Source organism: Macrobrachium nipponense, chromosome 2 (assembly GCF_015104395.2).
Source record: "Macrobrachium nipponense isolate FS-2020 chromosome 2, ASM1510439v2, whole genome shotgun sequence".
In the NCBI taxonomy this organism is placed as follows: Eukaryota; Metazoa; Arthropoda; class Malacostraca; order Decapoda; family Palaemonidae; genus Macrobrachium; species Macrobrachium nipponense.
In genome coordinates this window covers 81,419,338-81,436,837 of record NC_087201.1, presented here as the reverse complement: position 1 = coordinate 81,436,837, position 17,500 = coordinate 81,419,338, and the positions used below count along the sequence as shown (strand labels likewise).

General features: G+C 36.5%; 1 long non-coding RNA gene across 1 annotated transcript in view; it reads right to left on the bottom strand.

The window, feature by feature from the left end:
* Positions 1-17,500, bottom strand: part of LOC135220719 (uncharacterized) — a 689,951-nt gene that overhangs the window by 537,412 nt on the left and 135,039 nt on the right. The gene's annotated exons all lie outside the window — the stretch shown is intronic.

The following is a 17,500-nucleotide window of genomic DNA, read 5'->3' as shown; positions in this document are numbered from 1 at the left end:
TATATATATATATATATATATATATATAATACGTTATATCATATACAGAGAGAGAGAAGAGAAGAGAAGAGATGATAGAGAAGAGAGAGAGGACGAGAGAGAGAGAGAGAGAGAGAGAGAGAGAGAGAGAGAGAGAGAGAGAGATCTGCGCATCTTTTTGGAGCTTAAATAAAATCTTACAATCTGCGACACTAAAAATTCTCGTCCAAAGTCATAAGGGACGAAAATCGTTGCAATATGAGTCAGAATCCAGTAACATGCAAGTGGCTGAGAGACTTCACAGCAGCAAATTACAACTGACATTTAAGAGTATCCCCCATTAACGTAGTACGTAGTAAAATGATGACGACATTCCACCCATTCACTCTTGTTATCCTTTCTGTTATTCACACCAATCACCCCAAAGTCGCCCGACAGTATTACTTATAACAGTTCTTATGAAATAAAACTTGTATCCGGTCAATACTAAGGCCGACTGAGATGACAATTAAAAATGCTTGACTTGTTCGCCCTTCAAAGCAACAAGGATAAGACATGGGGTAGATGGACGATTGGAGTCAAACTTGAAAACAGTAACAACATCGCCTCTTGGTCACAGAAGATTTTCGTGACCTCTTCATTTGCACCAAACGAAGAGAAGCCACAAAACTCGTGCTTCTCTTTGATCGCAGCTTCAATTGCTTTTGGTTCCCAAGTTTAGTAAAACTTAAGAAAATAAATGTGTAAGTATGTTGTTATACTTTGATGTAGCTACTCATAACGTATACTTATTATAGAAAAGATTTAAAAACAGAGCGCGTGCACACACATTATATATATATATAAATGTATGTTTGTATGAGTGTGGGTCAAGAAAGTCATAGCAACTAGCATAATCAATATAATATAAAATTAATGCATCTCTCTTTGCTTGACGGGCTCTGGAGAACGGCAAAGGATGGGTGACGGAAATGTACTTTATATGAAGAGAAAAATGACTTGGATGACTGAAACACTATTAAAACATAATGTTACTAAGCACTCCCAGGAAGGGAGGTTTTGACTAAAAAAGATACCCACATCGCAGGAGGGTGAGAAGGTTTAGTTCAGAATGTGCAAGAGTATAGTTCGGTTAAATTTGACTCAATGTTTTATGAAATTGTAGCGAAGATAATTTGTGAGTAAAAATAGAATATATATATTTTGTATATGGAAATAGAAAACCTCATGAAGGAACTGATGGTGACGCAATGTGGAGAATGCTGAAGAAATATGGTGTACATGGAAATGGGCTGAGAGCTTTTAGAATTTTTTATGACCAAAGTGAACAATATGTTTACTGAAGTACACATGATGTAAAAGTTGGTTTACGACAAAGGTGTCATATTTCCCTTGGCACTTAATATAATAGAGCTAGGTGGGAAGTTAGAATAACTACAAGATATGTAGTAGCAAGTTTGAGGGATACGGTAAGTAGTGAACGGAGTGTATAATTGCTTCATATTTGCAGACGATGCACAATGTAGCCAAATGAGAAAAAGGTGGACCCCACAAAAAAAAAAAAAAAAAAAAAAAAAAAAGTTTTTCACAATAATCGTTATTTCAGCTCATAATACTGACTGATGTTTTCTATGCTTAAAAGCTCTCGTGGTAGACAAACGTATATTTGAAAAATACTAAAAGTTACACTTGTAAAAATAATACATAATTTTGCAGCATTTTCCACATACTTCATTATAAGACTTTGGTCTCGTAGAAGACAATTAATTTGTGAATAAGATTAAATGCCTATTCAGAATAAGAAACAGCTAATTTTATACAAATGAACAAGCACATAAAACATTTTACCTCTACACTTAACGAGACACTTTACTTATTCTTTTAGTGATTTTGTCAAAAGAATAATCATATAAAAATTATGAGAAATAAATTTCCCGGGAAATGGTGGGAACGTAATTTTCAAATCCTTGTAATTAATAATAGGCAAAACTCCCAATGAACACCAATTGTCAATACTCTAATCTCTTTTTATTAAACAGCTGGTTCCCCAATTAAATACTCAGTCCACGTCAACTCCTCTTTGCCTCATTTTTTTTTTCCGTCGGAACCAAAGCGGACCCTGACAGTCGCTCAGCTTTGCCTTCAGCCACTGTTCCCTTCTCTTGTACTTCCCTTTTGCATTTCTTCATGTTAAGAAATAACTTTTTATCATGTTTTAATTTGAGTCTATATTTAATTTTGCTTTTATTTTTAATTTGTAGCTTTGAAAATGGGACACATGGTCCTGAAACGTCAGCATAATAAATCCCATTAAAAGGATTTTGATATCTCACGTTCCTTCGATGCTGTTTATCTTATTTCAAGCGACCGCCTTCAACTTGAACTAATATATGTATATGTATATACTATATATATATATATATATATATATATATATATATATATATATATATATATATATATATATATATATATATATATATATATATATATATATATATATATATATATATATATATACATACATATACGCACACGTAATATTTGAACTGAATTCTCATGAATACTCTGCATATGAAAGCACTGTTCTTTCAATAATAGATGGCTTTATTATATTTTTTCTTATTTATCCAATAGCTATTAAGATTTAGTGTGCTACAGAGAAAAATAATTAAACTTGAGTTTTCATACTTTATATTATATCCGATACGACACATCATAATAACTCCAGACCAGTAAAATACGTTGTAAACAGTAGATGCCGACAGAAATTACTATTCAATAAAACTTGGAAAGTTTGGAAATGTAGAAGTAAGAAAAAACATTTTTGGGCGCTTTTTTCTTTGAGAGAAAGAATCGTTGAAATTAGAATATTAACAATTGTATAATAAAGAGGTGAGGAAACCGAAGTATGAATGCTTGGAAAATGGAAGTAGCTTATTCGCATAAGTATCTGGGAGTAGATATATCAGACGATGATGGCAGTCTCTGAAGAGATAAAGGGGAAAAAAATAGAGTCTTTGGAACTGAATGCTGCAACGTACGAGAGATTACCGAGCCAACTTTTCTTTATGGAAGTGACGTTTGGATGCTGAATACGAATGGGAAAACAGAGGAAAATACTGTAAAGATGAATGCTTTTCGTAGACGTTTAAAGTAAGAGGGGACAATAGAGCTAAGAAATACACGAAGTAATACAAAGAACAGAAAAAAAGAAAAGGCTAGCATGGGCAAAAATATGGATCCGTGTTTATTGAGTCTGGACATGTAGAGAGAACGGAGGTAAAGAGGCTGTGGGACAGTGTGAACAATTCGGAGTTTAGGGAGGAAGGATTGGAGACAGAAAGTGTGGGCTAAAGGTTTCCAAAATTTACTTAATGCAAGGTAAGGCTTCTTCTATACGAAAATACTCTGTAGCGGTCCCTTGTGAAAAAGAGAATCACCCAGAATTTCCCCATTTTATTTATTTCGTACTTCACAGAACATTTACCACTCATACAGCCTGTAGCAGACACACATCAACTCATAAAAAAATTCGTGAGGTGGACAAAATTAAAGGGCACAAGTTTCTATTTCATTATTATATACTGGACTGTACAGTTGTTGTTATCTTACGCCAAGAGACCAAACGGCTCATTCAAACACGTTCCATTCTCATTGCTCGACAATGTACGGAGTCAGTCTGACATTAACATAACGTGACTACTTGTATTTCAAAAATGATTACCATAAGTTAATTCGGCCTTAAATCTTTCATAAAGTATATATCTTATTCCAAGTACTTTTGGTGACTGTTGGAGTCTGAGGATCAAAGACAAGCATACATACATAATGAATCTAAACTTCAATCTTTATGAGGCTAATGACATAACAAACAAATCCTTTGAATGATCTTTATTCTCAGGCGTAATAGGGCTAACAATCGCACACAAAGAAGTCACAGACAAAGAGAGTAATTATGCCGCAGCTCTCTCATATCTGCAGCGCTACACAAACGTCATGTCGCAACGAACACTTCAACTACACACACGCTCGGACGACCCTACCACTAGAGCCCCAGCCCCCTCCCCGCACCATCATCCCTTCTAACTCACTCTCTCTCTACCTCCCTCCTCCCTCACCCCCGACCCCCACGAACATCTAGCAAACTAACCCCCAAGAACCCTACATCCCCACAACCTACCCACTATTGTCCCCGTTTTTAACTCACATTCACAGACACACATGCAGAAGACAGACATACTTCCTACTATTGTATCGGAGTCCTCTTCGCATCCTCAAGCCAATAAATATCCTTTTACCTGGTCCTTTTAAATATCCATATTTATAATCTGCACTTCGGTAATGCCTTTTACCAATGCTGTTTAATATTAGCCTCTTCCTCTAGCTAGCTGATGAAGCAATTGCGTAACTGTAGCGGATGAGTGACTCACAGCGACTGTGGCGTTTCCTTGGTACTACGTACTTGGCACTCCATTCATTCATTCATTCACTTGTTATATTTATAGACCGTTCTAAGCAACATATGGCGCTCTCTCTCTCTCTCTCTCTCTCTCTCTCTCTCTCTCTCTCTCTCTCTCTCTCTCAATCCTAATTTATCTTGAATGTAAATACGTACATACGGAGAATAACACTCAGTGAATGATGGGCACACATTCATGCACGGTGCTCGTGTACTGGATCTAGATTTCCACTTCAACTCTATTCTCTTCATAGAGACACGTATGCAATTAGACGAAATTCCCTTATCAAAACACATCCATAAACATCACCAAACTAAACGCATATGATATCATACAAGTCTTCCACGTTGCATTTCATTCACTGGAAACCTAAGTGGGTATCTGGAACGCCTTGATAAAATCAAAATCTGTCAGGAGAAAAATAACAATTTTTATATTCTGTAAATCAATGTTGTAAACTTTGTATACAGTAAGAAAATTATGTACTCAAAGATAAGACAAATAAAAATTGGTGAAAATTATTCTTTTTAAATAAATGATAATTAAATCACCGAAAGAATGCACCTGCAAGCTCATTTATCTCACAGGATATATTTCAAAAAGAAAATCGACAACACTATAATGAACAACCTAATGTTGAAACTGCATTGTAACAAACTATACTTTGGGGAAAGTTAGAATCACCGTATTTAAATACAGAATGAAGGCGGCTTCACTCACTAAGGTTACTCTAAGAAGGAATCTCGAACAGGTACTGTCAAACTTGACATATCAAACTGAATCAGTCAAGTGACTAAGGTAACTTAACTCACTCTCTCTCTACCTCCCTCCTCCCTCACCCCCGACCCCCACGAACATCTAGCAAACTAACCCCCAAGAACCCTACATCCCCACAACCTACCCACTATTGTCCCCGTTTTTAACTCACATTCACAGACACACATGCAGAAGACAGACATACTTCCTACTATTGTATCGGAGTCCCTCTTCGCCTCCTCAAGCCATAAATAAATTCCTTTTAACCTGGTCGCCTTTTAAATATCCATATTTATAATCTGCACTTCGGTAATGCCTTTTACCAATGCTGTTTAATATTAGCCTCTTCCTCTAGCTAGCTGATGAAGCAATTGCGTAACTGTAGCGGATGAGTGACTCACAGCGACTGTGGCGTTTCCTTGGTACTACGTACTTGGCACTCCATTCATTCATTCATTCACTTGTTATATTTATAGACCGTTCTAAGCAACATATGGCGCTCTCTCTCTCTCTCTAATCTCTCTCTAATCTCTCTCTCTCTCTCTCTCCTCCCAACCTAATATCTTGAATGTAAATACGTACATACGGAGAATAACACTCAGTGAATGATGGGCACACATTCATGCACGGTGCTCGTGTACTGGATCTAGATTTCCACTTCAACTCTATTCTCTTCATAGAGACACGTATGCAATTAGACGAAATTCCCTTATCAAAACACATCCATAAACATCACCAAACTAAACGCATATGATATCATACAAGTCTTCCACGTTGCATTTCATTCACTGGAAACCTAAGTGGGTATCTGGAACGCCTTGATAAAATCAAAATCTGTCGGAGGAGAAAAATAACATTTTATATTCTGTAAATCAATGTTGTAAACTTTGTATACAGTAAGAAAATTATGTACTCAAAGATAAGACAAATAAAAATTGGTGAAAATTATTCTTTTTAAATAAATGATAATTAAATCACCGAAAGAATGCACCTGCAAGCTCATTTATCTCACAGGATATATTTCAAAAAGAAAATCGACAACACTATAATGAACAACCTAATGTTGAAACTGCATTGTAACAAACTATACTTTGGGGAAAGTTAGAATCACCGTATTTAAATACAGAATGAAGGCGGCTTCACTCACTAAAAAAAAAACAAAGGTTTACTCTAAGAAGGAATCTCGAACAGGTACTGTCAAACTTGACATATCAAACTGAATCAGTCAAGTGACTAAGGTAACTTAACTCACTCTCTCTCTACCTCCCTCCTCCCTCACGCCCCGACCCCCACGAACATCTAGCAAACTAAACCCCCAAGCAACCCTACAATCCCCACAACCTACCCACTATTGTCCCCGTTTTTAACTCACATTCACAGACACACATGCAGAAGACAGACATACTTCCTACTATTGTATCGGAGTCCTCTTCGCATCCTCAAGCCAATAAATATCCTTTTACCTGGTCCTTTTAAATATCCATATTTATAATCTGCACTTCGGTAATGCCTTTTACCAATGCTGTTTAATATTAGCCTCTTCCTCTAGCTAGCTGATGAAGCAATTGCGTAACTGTAGCGGATGAGTGACTCACAGCGACTGTGGCGTTTCCTTGGTACTACGTACTTGGCACTCCATTCATTCATTCATTCACTTGTTATATTTATAGACCGTTCTAAGCAACATATGGCGCTCTCTCTCTCTCTCTCTCTCTCTCTCTCTCTCTCTCTCTCTCTCTCAATCCTAATTTATCTTGAATGTAAATACGTACATACGGAGAATAACACTCAGTGAATGATGGGCACACATTCATGCACGGTGCTCGTGTACTGGATCTAGATTTCCACTTCAACTCTATTCTCTTCATAGAGACACGTATGCAATTAGACGAAATTCCCTTATCAAAACACATCCATAAACATCACCAAACTAAACGCATATGATATCATACAAGTCTTCCACGTTGCATTTCATTCACTGGAAACCTAAGTGGGTATCTGGAACGCCTTGATAAAATCAAAATCTGTCAGGAGAAAAATAACTATTTTTATATTCTGTAAATCAATGTTGTAAACTTTGTATACAGTAAGAAAATTATGTACTCAAAGATAAGACAAATAAAAATTGGTGAAAATTATTCTTTTTAAATAAATGATAATTAAATCACCGAAAGAATGCACCTGCAAGCTCATTTATCTCACAGGATATATTTCAAAAAGAAAATCGACAACACTATAATGAACAACCTAATGTTGAAACTGCATTGTAACAAACTATACTTTGGGGAAAGTTAGAATCACCGTATTTAAATACAGAATGAAGGCGGCTTCACTCACTAAGGTTACTCTAAGAAGGAATCTCGAACAGGTACTGTCAAACTTGACATATCAAACTGAATCAGTCAAGTGACTAAGGTAACTAAAGGGTGAACAACTAGGGAAGAGGTAAAGCTTCAGTGTCAGGAAGACTTCGGAGACGTGAAAATCTGAGTATGGCAGAATAATATGGTAATAGTGAGTGGATATTGTTGAGAGTTATAATTGGATTACAAGTGAGATGACGCTGTCACTGTTTGAGTGGCTAACCACTGGAGTGCAGGGGGGCTTCCTAAATGAATGAGCTGTGTATGCGTGCAGCGAGGTTTCAAAGTGCTGCTGATGAGCCTTTCAGCAGCTCAAAGTACATATGTGGTAGTAACTCGAGAATTGTTCCTTCTCTAGAGCCACACGCAATTAGTGGATATGGCGTACGGTCATATATATATATATATATATTATAATATATATATATATATATATAGATATATATATATATATATATTTATATATATATTATATATTTATATATATACATATATATATATATATATATATATATATAGATATATATATATATGTATTGTATATACATATTTATGTATAGTATATACATAAATATGTAAGTATATATTTCTAAACCTAATAAATATATATTATCCATATATAAATAAACCCTGTTAAATAATGCATGCATAATTCCTAGCCAAAATCAAGCATGAATTTACACGGATATGCATGGATGCAGTGGGCATTAATGTAACTTGAAATCTCTACTACAGCCATGAGATTTGGACCAACCCCAAATTCTTGAGGGCCAGTCCTTCACATGTCGCCTTGATATCACGTGAGCCTTTTTGAGCCAATCCTCTTTGAATTAAAAGCTCACACTGCATAACTTCCTTTTGCCTTATTTACGGGTCCACCATCCTTTCTAGGGGGTGGGAGGCTGCAAAACACAAGGTACTCCTCCTGCAATAAATTCAAATACTTTGAAGCCCCACTGAGTTGCGGACCTTTACAGTTGTGACACCAGTTTAATATATCACCTCACCTCACCTCACCTCCTCTCTCTCTCTCTCTCTCTCTCTCTCTCTCTCTCTCTCTCTCTCTCTCTCTCTCTCTCTCTAAGTCTGCTGCTGTTAAAATGGTGAAAGGGATACACAGCTGGGGTAGTCTACCAAAGGCCAAGCGTGATTAGGTCAAATAGGACAATTGAACACGGCTGCTCCAGCTAAGAACGGATACGGAAAGTATTTCGAAACTTAAAACCACTAAGAAAAGAAGAAGAAAATACTGACGTCCCATATATATATATATATATATATATATATATATATATATATATATATATATATTACTATATATATATATATATATATATATATATATATATAAACCTAGCCACCACCTGGGGGGGCAACCAAGTCCTTATGGGTGCCGGTCCCAAGCCGGATAAATAGGGAGGGTTGGTGTCAGGAAGGGCATCCGGCTGTAAAAATCTGTGCCAAAACCAAAAATGGAATGAGCCGAAATATGGAAAGAGGTAATGCTAGGGCGTACTCCGTAAACGACGCACAGAGACATCGCCCTAACTCTGTGGTAAGGCGAGGGCTACTGCATCAGGAGCGGGTGCAGCTAAAGAAGCGAGCTCACATTGGGTTCAGAGTATGTCAGCTAAATGTTGGGTCCATGACTGGGAGAGGTAGAGAATTGGCTGACTTGATGAGAGAAAAGAAAGTAGATGTTGTGCGTGTGCAAGAAACGCGGTGGAAAGGAAATAAAGCTAAAGAGTTGGGAGATGGATATAAGCTGTATTATAGTGGAGCAAATAAACAAGGTAGAAATGGAGTTGGCATAGTACTGTCTAGTGAACTAAAGAACTCGGTAATAGAAGTGCATAGAAAGAATGACCGTATCATCAGATTGAAGATATGTTATGGAGGAGAGATTCTGAATATTATAAGCGCATATGCACCACAAGTTGGTCGCACAGAAGAGAAGGGAAATTTCTGGAGAGACATGGATGGAATAATGCAAGAACTGGAAGAGCCATGAGAGGGTGATAGTTGGGGCAGATTTGAATGGCCATGTCGGAAGTGAAATGAGGCGATTGGGCGGGTGCATGGGGGCCATGGAATTGGGGAGAGAAACCCAGAAGGAGAGAGTGTAGTGGACTTTGCTGTGTCATTCGACATGGCAATAGTAAACACATTCTTTGAGAAGAAAAGGGAACACCTAATAACATATAGGAGTGGGGGAAGATTCTCCCAGATAGACTTTTTTTTTGTATAAAAGGATAAATCTGGTGGAGGTCAAGAACTGCAAAGTTATTCCAGGCGACCATGTAGCCCCCCAACACAGGCTGCTATGTATGGACTTGAAGTTGAAAAGGGAAAGAAAAACCAAAGCTAAAGGGATAAGGAAAATTAAATGGTACGAATTACAGAAGGAAGGGGATAAGAAGAGGAAGAGTTTTTTTAAAAAGAGGAGGGTTTTGGAGGATATTGATATAGGGATTGAAGATGTTCAAGAATGGTGGGCACGAAATGCAGCAGTAATAAGAAGGCATGGAAAGGAGCTGCTAGGAGAGACATCTGGTATCATATGGGAAGAAAAGGAGAGTGGGTGGTGGGATGAAGACATTGAGAAAGTAGTAAAAGATAAGAAGGAGGCAAAGAAAAGATGGGTAGAGTCACAGTCAGTGGAAGACAGAAATAGGTACAGAGAAAAACAAGGTGGTGAAAAAGGTGGTAGCCCAAGCTAAAGCAAAGTCGTATGATGATGTGTATAATGAGCTGGGGACAAAGGAAGGATTAAAGAAGATGATCAAGCTATCAAAGGCTAGAAATAAGAGCACCAAAGATATAACACATATAAAACAAATAAAGGATCAAGAGGGTGTAGTGCTTAGAAAGGAGGAAGACATTGTGAAGAGATGGAAAGAATATTTCGAACAGTTGTTAAATGAAGAAAATAATAGACTAATAAGAGAGGATGGGCAAGTGAACATTGGCATGGTAATGAGGTTTTCTAGGCAAGAGGTACTAAATGCACTGAAGAAGATGAAGAATGGGAAGGCAACCGGACCAGACATGATCCCGGTGGAGGCATGGAAAGCATTAGGAGATGAAGGAGTGGATATACTGTGCGATCTTATGATAAAGATCCTTGAACAGGAAAAGATACCAAATGAGTGGCGTGGGAGTATATTGATCCCAATTTTTAAAGGGAAAGGCGATGTCCAAGAGTGTGGTAATTATAGGGGCATTAAATTGATGTCCCACACTTTGAAGATACTGGAAAGGATGAAATTAGCTGCTAGACTGAGAGAAGAAGTACAAATAGGTAAAGAGCAGATGGGATTTATGAAGGGAAGGGGAAACAACAGATGGTATATTTTGTCTGAGGCAAATAATGGAGAAATTCGGGAAAGACAAAGGGACCTACATATGGTATTCATTGACCTTGAAAAGGCTTATGACCGAGTCCCGAGACAAGAGGTATGGAGGAGCCTGAGGGAGAAGATGGTGCCAGAGAAGTATGTGCGATTGATACAAGAGATGTACCGGAATGTATTTACCAGAGTGAGGAGCAGTGTTGGGGAGACAGAAGGTTTTGAGGTGAGAGTAGGATTACACCAGGGGTCGGCTCTGAGCCCATTTATCTTTAACATAGTGATGGATGTTATAATAGAGGAAGTAAGGGAGACAGTACCATGGAACATATTGTATGCGGATGATATTGGTTCTGTGGTGCAGAGAGCAGGGAAGATCTGGAAGTGAAATTGGAAAGATGGAGACAAGTACTGGAGGACAGAGGAATGAGAATAAGTAGATCCAAGACAAAATATATGTGTACCACCACTGAGGGGGATGATAGAGAAAGTATTCAGCTTGGTGGAGAGCAAATAAGGAGAGTTGATAAGTTTAAGTATTTGGGATCTTTTGTTAACGCTGGAGGAAGTATGGAAGAAGAAGTAAAACATCGGTACAGGCAGGCTGGAACAACTGGAGAGCGGCCTCGGGAGTTCTTTGTGACAAAAGAGTGCCGCTTAGGTTAAAAGGAAAATTTCACAAGATGGTGGTAAGAACAGCAATGCTGTATGGTACGGAAACAGCAAGCATGAGAAAAGCAGAGCAGAAGAAGATGGATGTGGCAGAAATGAGAATGCTTAGGTGGATGTCTGGGGTAACAAGAGTGGATAGGATCAGAAATGACTACATAAGGGGGTCAACTAAGGTGGTGGAAGTATCAAAGAAAGTGCAGGAGGGGAGGCTGAGATGGTATGGACACCTGTTGAGGAGAGATGAGGACCACGCTGGGAGACATACTATGGGGGTGGAGGTGCAAGGAAGAAGAAAAAGAGGGAGACCAAGAAAGAGATGGAAGGACTGTGTGAGAGGAGACTTAAATGAGAAGGGAATTGATGAGGCAGAAGCACAAGATAGAAATAGATGGAAATGGCTCATCCGAAACGGCGACCCCATATAAAAATGGGAACAAGCTGGGAAGAAGAAGAAGATATATATATATATATATATATATATATATATGTATATATATATATATATATATATATATATATATATATATATATATATATATATATATATATATATATATATATATATATATATATATATATATATATATATATATATATATATATATATATATATATATATATATATATATATATATATATATATATATATATATATATATATATAAATATATATATATACATCAATATATATCATATATATATATATATATATATATATATATATATATATATATATATATATATATATATATATATATAGAAACGAAGTAAAGTGAAACAATGGAATCTTCGACGAAAAAGCTCTTTGCGGCTAAAATGGTCTTTTTGTGCCGCGAAGCTGCTCTTTGTGGCAAAGACGAAGGTGGTCGGAGGGTGAAAATTATTGGAAACGAAGAGGGAGTCTTCTTCACCTTTTCGCAAACCTCTTCGTAATTTTTTTTGTAAAATTAAAAGAGAACCGCATAATTAATGTAAGTACTGGAACGTATAACACATGGCAAATATTTTGGCAGTCTATATTTGTCAGTACTTCAATCCAAATGGTCTTATTTGCATTCTTGTAAAAGTCTTTGTACTTGAAAGGCCTTATGTTCCTAAGTTCCTGGCTGGGTCGGGTGTTTATGAACTTCACAGCTGTAACAGAATTGTCTTTCATCTCCTCTAGAATTACTTTATATTATAATCAGCACAACGTACTTTAGTTCCGCAAAAGAACCATTGCAAAATAAATGAAGATGAAAAGAACCACATATTAACGAACTTTTCGAAACGATTTATAACCAATCAGCTCCAAGAAATGGTCGTGATGTAATCAGTAGGCGGTCTGAGCCGTAAAGCCAGCTGGACTCTGCTGTAGCAATTGTATTAATGCACAAAACAACTGTGTAAGTGATAAAGCTATATATATATATATATATATATATATATATATATATATATATATATATATATATATATATATATATATATATATATATATATGCGCATAAAGTGGGATAGCAGTAGAACAGCAGTCTGACAATCCAAATGAGATGTTTGTTTACCACCTCCGGTGTACCAACCTTCTCGTCAAATTCCTCTTCGAAAAAGCGCCTCGCCAATGTTTTTAAACTACCGCTCGACGAAGAGATTTCACGAGCAGCCTCTTCATCGAAGAAGTAAAGTGGTCGTCTCAAAATACGACCCTCAGTCTGCTAAGTAAGGACGTTGGATTCATCACGTTCAAAACTTTCGTGATTCAGTTATACATACATACATATGCATTATATATATCTCATCCTATTACAGTGCAAGACATGAGACTACATTTCTTAAGGCAAAATCATCAGTCTCCTCGTACGAGGCAAGATTACTCTAAATTCAACAGTTTTACTTGAAACCAATGATTCTTATTGCTTAGTTTGTCTAACATTAATATTAATATCAAAGATCTGTTATATGCATATGTTTATTGGAAGAGTACAATAACTAAAGATTCCTTGTGGTTTCACAGTTTCTCAACTATACCTCTGCTTTTTTCTTTAAATTCTATACCAAATGATTCATCCTGCCTACGTCACTGATTTTACACAAAACTAAGACATACTTGCATCGAGGCTTCGTAGGTTAAGCAAAGGATTACAAGGTAATTTATAATTATAAATATCGAATTTAAAGCGCTTTACAGTATCGGGATACGCACAGGTATAAGATATTTAACCAACAATGTACAAAGCTTTAAGACATTTAAAAATCGGAGAGCAAAAGGATTTAGATAACGCAAATTTCGGTTAATAATAGCTTCCTGAGATCCTCTTAGCTGAGGAGCGACTAAGAGTCTTAGAAGAGATACCTAAACATCAAGGCAGGAGAACTTTAGAGCATCTGATTGTAACATTTGGGACAAGGATACTTAGAAGATCCAAATATCACAACGAAAATATATTAACAACAGCTAACTAATACGGTAAAAAAAAAAAAAATCTTTAGAATGTATAAACATCTCGTCATGACAAGTTTTATACCACAAAAACGTCGAAATTCGAAGACATATAAATCATCCAATATGATGAATCAAAGACCATTAGAATATCCTGACCAGGATTTGTATAGAGAGGTTTTAAAAATCTAAACGTCGTGATAAAAAGAGCCTACGCTCAACAGCAACACAAAGACACGAGTTAGCCAAATACCCTTCAACTACTGAGTCGAGGAGGAAACACTGACCTGTTTTTCAGCCTCCTATAAAGTTGTTTCAACGGAAATGTTACCTTCAAAACATCAGCTAATGCAATAAACACTGCATGATTACCATTCTAGAAAATATGACCAGAACTGTTACCCTTATCACGAAAAATGTAATAGTAGTGATTAGCACCATTATTCCTGAATTACAGCAATGACACAAAATCTCTTTTACAACTTTCATTACTAAAGTATCGCATCCTCTTGCCCTTGAATTTCTAGTGTGTGGATTGTGTCAGAACTACATTGTGTACGGAAAATGTAAAATTTTACTTCCTACTTCAGTTCAAGAAGCCACAAAGATCACCTTACATGAAATCGTAAAAATTAACACTTCTTCGGAGAAATAGCTTTTATAACAGAAAATTAAAAATATAACCAGTACTTCGCTGCCGTTCCTATCCTTCGCTGTTTAAAAAGCTTATTCGATATGAAGTGCTTTCAGAAATAAGTTTCACCTCGACAGGATCTAATCAATAGTAGTTCGTCTTACCAACCATACTCTCCCCACCTTTCTCCTGGACACGGAGACATTGCTTTCCCTTTTGTATAAATGTCATTTTGAACATTCACCAGACTGCTTGCTTATACTTTCCACTCACCTAATGATTTTCTCAGTTGTTCGGGATGCAGATAATTCCAAGATCCGAAGCCCAATGTAAGGTTTAATGGTGTCGACACTCATGTATCGTTATCGCTACTTACCTGAAAAATGAAAAATTCCGATGGTGAATAAAATTAAAATAATAAACCAATAAATAATGAACGACAGTTTTGCAATTAAATAGGCAACATGCAGACAATACTGTTTCAACTAAAAACTACAGTACGTCAGCTTTTTCCATTAATACCCTGATACTCATGATAAGATAATTAACCAAAAGAACGAACAAAATCAGATGTACTGCATTGCTGATATTGTACTTGTTCAGGTCTGACACTATACAAACATTATAAAAAATAAAGCAAAGAAATGCATGAGGAATAAACAAATTACAGAAGACAGACAAAAACACACACACACACATATATTCATATATATATATATATATATATATATATATATATATATATATATATATATTATATATATCAATTCAAGCTACAAATGTCCTTTAATATCTAAATTCACTTTACCTCCCAAATGATATATTTTCAAATATGTACGAAGGGGAATTTTTTAGTTGATAATAATTTCGTCCCCCCATGGGAATAAGAATGAGATATAACTTACAAACAAAATATACGATTTGCTCTTTGTCATATCCTCAACACATTACAACATATTTTCCTTTCAGCACCTGCAACAAGTATGTTATAAGTCTAAGCAGGGAAGCAAATTTCCTCTCTCTCTCTCTCTCTTCTCTCTCTCCTCTCTCTCTCTCTCTCCTCTATATAATATATATATATATATATTATATATTATAATTATAATATATTATAATTATATATATTATAACAAAAGACGATTAGTATAGTACTATTCCCAAGGTCAAAGGCAGTATGCTTAAGTATATATTTCAGAAAGGAGCTCAGCAGACAATGCAAATCAATATTTCTTTAAAAACATATGAATAAAGGTATAAATGGGGGTATAAAACACAGAACATCTATTTACGGGTCCAACAATGTCAAATTAAGACATTTCCGTTGTTTTCAAACTTTTTTTACATCTTTTTCAGAGCAGTTAATCCACACGTTTGAATTCTGACGTAAATTACCCATTGCACTTTGTACATCGTGTCTCGTCACGGTTCTCGGTGCTCGAGGCAAACACTATTCCGATCAATCTTAATCTTCTTCTGCTTATTGAAAAGGGCGTTTCTTTCACCATTCTCTCAATCCTATCTAGCACATACCAATCTTCCCTAGATCCCTCACTTTATCCCTCAAATCACCATTTCACAACCTCAGATTTTCATTTATCTTTTAATAATTTAACGATCACATGACTCCGTTTTGTCTCTTACAAAAGCCCTTCAAAGTATTCTTTCATGGATACAAAATATATTCTTCAGACAGATTTCCTCCATTTGGAACTAAAAGCTAAAATGAATTTGGTCTTCGTTTTCTCTCTGCATTCATACCGATTCCTTGCAGCCTTTCTCCCAAAGACCCTCACTCACAAGCTCCCAAAAATATTTCCATATGATCTCACTGCCTCCCAGATTTCTCTGTTGTTGTCCCTATTAAGCTTTTGAATTAAGCTCCAAACTTAAATACTCTATTTCGCTACATTGCTGATATCTAATCATATCTAAATCACATCATCTACATCATTCCGCACACTTCCCATCTCTCAGAAAATTCCTTCGGCTTGGACCTGTCAAATATACTACTTGCCCCCCCTCCCCCTTCTGATTATTGTATTCACTATTTTACTCCTACATCTAAACTACATCAAAATATGACATGAAACTTTTCTCAACCATTTGCCCCTTGTCCGAAGTACATGAATAGAGAATGAAAAATTATGAGTAAATGAAATCCGAGTTGCTTTCCTATGTTCTACATGACGTTATAATATACTTAGGAAACATGAAAAAAATCTGCGTGTCATTCACTGTAAGCTATGCGTATCGAAATGCGGAAAAAAATGAACTTATACAGTTAATAGCTTATAAGTTAACGAAAGGCAAAACTTCGTAGATGACTGCGCAACAAACAATGGCTAAATTTTCTTGAGCTTCTGTCTCACTGCACCACCATATACAAGCTGCTGCTGCTGCTGCTGCTGCTGCTGCTGCTGCTGCTGCTGCTGCTGCTGCCATCATTAGACGCTTGACTCACTGCCACAACAGAAAACGTAAGCAACACCATTTTTTTTTTTTCCAATTACGGGATTAACCTGTTAAAAGACAGCGCTGGAGACATACTTGCAAATAATATGCGAAGCATATTCACAAATAATGCATGCGAAAAATGATTATGTGAGAGACGGGTCATCTGAGAGTAATTTCAGAACCTCCTTACGTTACACACCATCAGCTGCTGGGTATCGTAGAAGGCCTTTCCCCCACCCCACCCCCAGAAAGGTGGGGGTGGGGGGAGGGGGCCCTCAAAAGTTTTGGTTTCACTGCACAAATTTTCCTACACCCTTGCGTCATTATTCATCATTTGAACGTTGACGAAAAATTGTATAGAAATAGAACTAAGCCTACCTAACATACACACACTTGAAATACCTACTGCA